The following is a 6,362-nucleotide window of genomic DNA, read 5'->3' as shown; positions in this document are numbered from 1 at the left end:
AGCTTGCCCCTCCTGCCCCTGTGCACCTTGCAGATCCACCCTGGCTAATATGCCCTTGGCCAGATCCCATCAAAGCAATACCACAAGCCTGGCATTGTGCAAGTAGCCCAGACAGGGACCACACCACTCCACAGTGAGTCCTGCCCCTGGGAGAGGGGAAGATAAGGTACACACCAGTCTGAATGTGGCCTCAGTGGTGGGCTGGGGGCAGACATCGGGTCTGACTGCAGCCAGCCCACCAACACAAGTTACCCTGGACAGCACAGGGGAAGTGCCCTGCAGTTTGGAGCCACTGCAAGGACTACCCAAAATGATGAAATGGAAGAATTATCCTCAAAAGAAACTCCAGGAAGTAGTGACAGCTAACGAATTGATCAAAAACGATTTAAGTAATGTAATGGAAGAAGAATTTAGAATAATAGTCATAAAATTAATTGCTGGGCTTGAAAAAAGCATAAAGGACAGCAGAGAATCTATTGCTACAGAGATCAAGGGACTAAGAAATAGTCATGAGGAGCTAAAAAATGGTATATATGAGGTGCAAAATAAAATGGAGGCACTCATAACATGGATTGAAGAGGCAGAGGAGAGAATAGGTGAATTAGAAGATAAGATCATGGAGAAAGAGGAAGCTGAGAAAAAGAGAGATAAAAAAAATCCAGGAGTATAAAGGGAGAATTAGAGAACTAAGTGATGCAATCAAACAGAACTATATCCATATAATAGGAATTCCAGAAGAAGAAGAAGAGAGAGAAAGGGGCTGAAGGTGTACCTGAACAAATCATAGCTTAGAACTTCCCCAATCTGGGGAAGGAAAAAAGCATTGAAATCCAAGAGGCACAGAGAACTCCCTTCAGAGGTAACTTGAATAGATCTTCTGCATGACATATCATAGTGAGACTGGCAAAATACAAGGATAAAGAGAAAATTCTGAAAGCAGCTAAGGATAAACAGGCTCTAACTTACAAAGGGAGACCCATAAGACTAGTGGCAGACCTATCTACTGAAACTTGGCAGGCCAGAAAGGAATGGCAGGAAATCTTCAATGTGATGAACAGAAAAAAATATGCAGCCAAGAATCCTCTATCCAGCAAGTCTGTCATTCAGAATAGAAGGAGATATAAAGGTTTTCCCAAACAAACAAAAACTGAAGGAATTCATCACCACTAAACTAGCCCTACAAGAGATCCTAAGGGGGACTCTGTGAGTGAAATGTTGCAAGAACTACAAAGTACCAGAGACATTACTACAAGTATGAGACCTACAGACATCACCATGACTCTAAACCCGTATCTTTCAATAATAACACTGAATTTAAATGGTCTAAATGCTCCAACCAAAAGACATAGGGTATCAGAATGGATAAAAAAATAAGACCCATCTATTTGCTCTCTACAAGAGATTCATTTTAGCCCTGAGGACACCTTCAGATTGAAAGTGACGGGATGGAGAAACATCTATCATGCTACTGGAAGTCAAAAGAAAGCTGGAGTAACCATACTTATATCAGACAAACTAGACTTTAAATTAAAGACTGTAACAAGAGATGAAGAAGGGCATTATATAATAATTACAGGGTCGACCCTTAAGGAAGAGCTAACAATTATAAACGTCTATGCACCGAATACGGAAGCCCCCAAATATATAAAACAATCACAAACATAAGCAACGTTATTGATAAGAATGTGGTAATTGCAGTAGATGCTAATACTCCACTTAAAACAATGGATAGAACATCTAGACAGATAATAAAGAAACAAGGGACCTGAATGATATATTGGATCAGACGGACTTGACAGATATATTTAGAACTCTGCATCCCAAAGCAACAGAATATACTTTCTTCTCCAGTGCATATGGAGAATTCTTCAAGATAGATCACATATTAGGACACAAAACAGCCCTTAAAAAGTCTAAAAGAATTGAGATCATACCATGCACACTTTCAGGCAACAATGCTATGAAGCTTGAAATCAAGCACAGGAAAAAGTCTGGAAAACCTCCAAAAGCATGGAGGTTAAAGAACACCCTACTAAAGAATGAATGGGTCAACCAGGCAATTAGAGAAGAAATCAAAAAATATATGGAAACAAATGAAAATGAAAAGACAACGATCCAAACGCTTTGGGATGCAACGAAGGCAGTCCTGAGAGGAAAATACATTGCAATCCAGGCCTATCTCAAGAAACAAGAAAAATCCCAAATACAAAATCTAACAGCACACCTAAAGGAACTAGAAGCAGAACAGCAAAGACACCCCAAACCCAGCAGAAGAAGAGAAATAATAAAGATCAGAGCAGAAATAAACAATAGAGAATCTAAAAAACCTGGAGAGCAGATCAATGAAATCAAGAGTTGATTTTTTGAAAAAAAAAATGGACAAAATTGATAAATCTCTAACCAGGCTTCTCAAAAAGAAAAGGGAGAGGATCCAAATAGATAAAATCATGAATGAAAATGGAATTATTATAACCAATCCCTCAGAAATACAAGCAATTATCAGGGAATACTATGAAAAATTATATGCCAACAAACTGGACAACCTGGACAAATTTCTAAGCACCCACACAATTCCAACTCAAACAGGAAGAAATAGAAAGCTTGAATAGACCAATAACCAGTGAAGAAATGGAATCAGTTATCAATAATCTCCCAACAAATAAGAGTCCAGGACAAGATGGCTTCCCTGGGGAATTCTACCAGACATTTAAAGCAGAGATAATACCTAGCCTTCTCAAGCTCTTCCAAAAAATAGAAAGGGAAGGAAAACTTCCAGACTCATTCTATGAAGCCAGCATTCCTTTGATTCCTAAACCAGACAGAGACCCAGCAAAAAAAGGGAACTACAGGCCAATATCCTCAATGAATATGGATGCAAAACTTCTCAACAAGATACTATCAAATTGAATTCAAAAGCATATAAAAAGAATTACTCACCATGATCAAGTGGGATTCATTCCTGGGCTTCAGGGCTGCTTCAACATTCGCAAATCAATGTGATACATCACATTAATGAAAGAAAAGAAAAGAACCATATGATCCTGTCAATCGATGCAGAAAAAGCCTTTGACAAAATTCAGCATCCTTTCGTAATAAAAACTCTCGAGAAAGTCGGGATAGAAGGAACATACTTAAACATCATAAAAGCCATTATGAAAAGCCCACAGCTAATATCATCCTCAATGGGGAAAAACTGAGAGCTTTCCCCCTGAGATCAGGAACACAACAGGGATGCCCACTCTCACCACTGTTGTTTAACATATTGTTGGAAGTTCTGGCAACAGCTTTTTGCAGATTACATGATACTATACATGGAAAACCTGATAGACTCCACCAAAAGTCTGCTAGAACTGATACATGAATTCAGCAAGGTCACAGCATACAAAATTAATGTACAGAAATCAGTTGCATTCTTATACACTAATAATGAAGCAACAGAAAGACAAATAAAGAAACTGATCCCATTCACAATTGCACCAAGAAGCATAAAATACCTAGGAATAAACTTAACCAAAGATGTAAAAGACCTGTATGGTGAAAACTATAGGAAGCTTATGAAGGAAATTGAAGAAGATATAAAGAAATGGAAAAACATTCCATGCTCATGGATTGGAAGAATAAATGTTGTTAAAATATCAATACTACCCAAAGCTATCTACACATTCAATGCAATCCCAATCAAAATTGTACCAGCATTCTTCTCCAAGCTAGAACAAGCAATCCTAAAATTTGTATGGAACCACAAAAGGCCCCAAATAGCCAAAGTAATATTGAAGAAGACCAAAGCAAGAGGCATCACAATCCCAGACTTTAGCCTCTACTACAAAGCTGTAATCATCAACACAGCATGGTATTGGCACAAAACCAGACACAGAGACCAATGGAATAGAATAGAGACTCCAGAATTGGACCCACAAATGTATGGCCAGCTAATCTTTGACAAAGCAGGAAAGAATATCCAATGGAAAAAAAGACAGTCTCTTTAACAAATGATACTGGGAGAACTGGACAGCAACATGCAGAAGAATGAAACTAGACCACTTTCTTACACCATTCACAAAAATAAACTCAAAATGGATGAAGGACCTGAATGTGAGACTGGAAACCATCAAAACCCTAGAGGAGAAAGCAGGAAGAAACCTCTCTGACCTCAGCCGCAGCAATTTCTTACTTGACACATCTCCAAAGGCAAGGGAATTAAAAGCAAAAATGAACTATTGGGACCTCATGAAGATAAAAAGCTTCTGCACTGCAAAGGAAACAATCAACAAAACTAAAAGGCAACTGACGAAATGGGAAAAGATATTTGCAAGCGATGTATCAGATAAAGGGTTAGTATCCAAAATGTATAAATAACTCACCAAACTCCACACCCAGAAAACAAATAATCCAGTGAAGAAATGGGCAGAAAACATGAATAGACACTTCTCTAAAGACGACATCCAGATGGCCAACCGACACATGAAAAAATGCTCAACATCACTGATCATCAGGGAAATACAAATCAAAACCACACTCAAATATCACCTCACGCCAGTCAGAGTGGCTGAAATGAACAAATCAGGAGACTATAGATCCTGGAGAGGATGTGGAGAAACGGGAACCCTCTTGCACTGTTGGTGGGAATGCAAACGGGTGCATCCACTCTGGAAAACAGTGTGGAGATTCCTCAAAAAATTAAAAATAGATCTACCCTATGACCTAGCAATAGCACTGCTAGGAATTTACCCAAGGGATACAGGAGTGCTGATGCATAGGGGCACTTGTACCCCAATGTTTATAGCAGCACTGTCAACAATAGCCAAATTATGGAAAGAGCCTAAATGTCCATCAACTGATGAATGGATAAAGAAATTGTGGTTTATGTATACAATGGAATACTACTTGGCAATGAGAAAGAATGAAATATGGCCTTTTGTAGCAACGTGGATGGAACTGGAGAGTGTTATGCTAAGTGAAATAAGTCATACAGAGAAAGACAGTTACCATATGTTTTCATTCTTATGTGGATCCTGAGAAACTTAACAGAAGTCCATGAGGGAGGGGAGTGAAAAAAAAGAGAGGGAGGGAGCCAAACCATAAGAGACTCTTTATAACTGAGAACAAACTGAGGGTTGATGGGGGGTGGGAGGGAGGGGAGGGTGGGTGATGGATATTGAGGAGGGCACCTGTTGGGATGAACTCTGGGTGTTGTATGGAAACCAATTTGGCAATAAATTTCATATTAAAAAAAAGTGGTCAGATGATGACTCCAAATGTACATGCTTTTCAAGATGTGGTTTCTTTGCTGGAGGAAAGCAACATATCCCCGGAAGCATGGTATGAAGGTTTTTTTGTTTTTTGTGTTTTTTTTTTTTTTTTTTTTTTTTTTTTTTTTTTTTTTTTTTTTTTTTAGCAGTGAAGACCATATAAAGCAGTTTGATTTTGGTGGCAGGACCAGCAAGTTACTTTACATTCTATGTCAGGGCTATATTAACTCTCCAGACCTATGTCAAAATCTAATCTACAGAGAGCTTTATCAACTTTCTATACCACAGGACATTATACTGTCATATTACATTGATGACATCATGTTGATTTGGCCTGATGAGCAGGACGTAGTGACAATCCTGGCAATATGAATACATCCTGAGTAATGGAAAATGAACCCCACGAAAAATTCAGGAGGCTGGCCTCCTTGTTGAATATTCCAGGGGTTCAGAGGTAAAGAGAATGTTGAAATACCCTTCAAGGGGAAGAACAAGTTGTAGCAACTGGCCCCTACTACTAGGCAAAATGCCTAGTGGGCTTTTTTGATTTTGAAGTCCATCATATATCTTATTTGGGAGTGCTAATTGTACCCATTTAGGGAGTATGCTAAAAGGCTGTCAGTTTCGAGTGGGGCCCAGAACAAGAAAAGGATCTGTAGTATACCCAAGCTACCATGCTAACTGCTCTGCCACTTGGTGAATATGGTTTAGCAGATGCAATGGTACTTGCAGTGACTGTGGCAAATCAGAATGTTAGGTGGAGAATTTTTCAGACCCCTAAAGGTGATAGTTTGATTATATATCTTTCAAAATCTATGGCAAATAGTTTATTTAGATTGATACTATTCTACAGATGATGGTGATATACTAGCTGACTTACTTCCCACCCCTTTGCTTTTTTTCAGAGAGGACCAGTATGAGGTTATTCTCACTCTAACAATTCCCACATTAATATTTTATTTTCTAAAATTAGCAATATAACTTTTATTTTTAATAAAGAGGTTAAAGATTTCTCAATTCACAGAGGAACATTCTAATGTTTTCCAACTTCTTTGTAGCTTCCTCGGTCTTTTGCTCTGTTAAAAAAAAAACCCTACATTTGCAAAAATAGAA

This window comes from Lynx canadensis, chromosome X (genome assembly GCF_007474595.2).
Source record: "Lynx canadensis isolate LIC74 chromosome X, mLynCan4.pri.v2, whole genome shotgun sequence".
NCBI lineage: Eukaryota > Metazoa > Chordata > Mammalia > Carnivora > Felidae > Lynx > Lynx canadensis.
Note: the sequence above shows the minus strand (reverse complement) of the source record.